Here is a 1,923-nt window from a genome sequence, read left to right as displayed (position 1 = left end):
GTAAGTAAACAAGCTATAACTTAAAGAGAGAGAGAAACGCTTTTTGGGTAATACTTAATCAAATATCAAATTTTATATTCTTTACATTTTTCGCGTGGTCCCAAGACTCACTGGTCCATCTGGGAGAAGGACGGCAGCTGGTCTCGGTCCACCACCCTGTCCAGTTCTTCTTGGAGGCATTTCTGAACCTCCGGGTGTTTTGCGAGCAAGTACACCGCCGTGGTCAGTGTGCTTGACGTGGTCTCACTTCCCGCAACAAACATTTCGAAAATCACACATATTAGCTGATCCACTGAAAATACAAACGGTGATTGCATGAGTGGTGCTAATACTTCACAAGTGGCTCTTAAAAAGGCATGAGGCTCTCACGTATTGCATTTGTAATATATATTTTTATGTAGCTACAAACGCTGTTCAATCCTGTATGTCTGTGGTTGAAATCAAAGCCAAATTACTAGTGCCTGAATGACCACGACGCAAATACCAGTAAGAGCAACGAGTGAGGAAGCGACTCCGTTTAACCTACAGTGGAAGTAGGAAGATTCGCCTTCTGGCTCCTCGATTTCTCGCAGATACAGAGGCCGTCAGACAATCGCTCGTCTTCGCTCGTTCGCTGTTTCCTGAATTCCTTCAGCTCATTCTGAAAGCAAGTTTTAGTATTATGCACTGTATTTCGAAGAGTTTTCTTGCACAAATGTGTAATACTCCGGGGAATCAAGTTCCTTTTACCTTGACGAAGTTGGCAATGTTTCCTAAACGGCTTAACCTTGATTCTCCAGGAAGGGCAAGTAAGGAGCGAACTTGAGCACTCCGGGGATGAAGTGGGAGGAGAGAGGAAGTTGATGTCGCCCCGGGCCGATGAACGTCTTCAGGAGGGTGGCCCAGTCTGGCGTCGTCGTAGGAGTACCTCTTGCCCATCACCATCGCCCAGATCACGTTCAGGATGGATCGGTTGAAGAAGCGCTGGAAAGTCGCACCGGTTACTTTCTCTCTCGTAAGCACATTTAAATATACACGCAAAGGCACGCGTGCACATAAATACATGCATAGATTCATGTGTAAAAGTATGCGTTTGTGTCGATGTGTCCATACTCATGCACATGCTCTTCGGAAACAATTTACAGTCAAATTTAGAAGCATCAGTTCGCAACTGAATCCTTTCGGATTTCAGATTTCATTTATATTCCATAACCCCGTATCTCCTTGCCGTCTATAACTTGTTATCACTGATATTCACCTGCATGACAATGGGCTTTTCTCTCTGGCAGCGCGATGTGGTCCATCAGCTCCTTGACTTCGAGGATCATGAGCGGCTCCAGGCTGGTCTTGCCGAAGCCCAGGTCCTCAGGTGGCGCAGGACGAAGCGCCTCTGCTCCTGCCACAGCTCTCCCGACGACCCAAGAATCCCTGGAACAAAACCGGGATGGGGCAGGGGTTGCCGAAAGGGCGTATACGTTACAAGAAAAGATGATATTTGGGATGACGGCAAGACAAAAGAGATTGTAAAATGACAAGCCGGTCAAGTGGAACATATACCATTTCCATTTATCTGACCCGTTGTTTGGTATAAAAATTGTTCAGTTTATCTTTATTATATTTACAACCTATAAGTGTTCATAAATTTGCTCACTTGGTTTTGGATGACACAGTGCACGTATGTTAATTCTGGGTTCAAGCACTTTCTGATAACGATAACATTAAATGGCATTCCGATAATTTGATCCTTGTCATCAACGTCATTGAAAACCCGAGGAGCGTTTATCATCTCCCACATAGTTTGCGGAGAAAAAACAATACAGATATCCATTGATACTATGTAAGCACCCCTTGTTCGCGGGTGAAGTGTAGCGAATAAATGCTCGAGAGAGGAGAGTGTGGAATATAATTCAAACTACATAGGCAAACATGTATGTGCCAAAGTCA

At 44.7% G+C, this 1,923-nt stretch overlaps 1 pseudogene; it reads right to left on the bottom strand.

Annotated features, from left to right (window-relative positions):
* The window catches only part of LOC119592956, an 18,136-nt pseudogene that overhangs the window by 1,230 nt on the left and 14,983 nt on the right, over nucleotides 1-1,923 (bottom strand).

Source organism: Penaeus monodon, chromosome 31 (genome assembly GCF_015228065.2).
Source record: "Penaeus monodon isolate SGIC_2016 chromosome 31, NSTDA_Pmon_1, whole genome shotgun sequence".
NCBI classification, from domain to species: domain Eukaryota; kingdom Metazoa; phylum Arthropoda; class Malacostraca; order Decapoda; family Penaeidae; genus Penaeus; species Penaeus monodon.
This window is presented reverse-complemented; position numbering and strand designations above follow the sequence as displayed.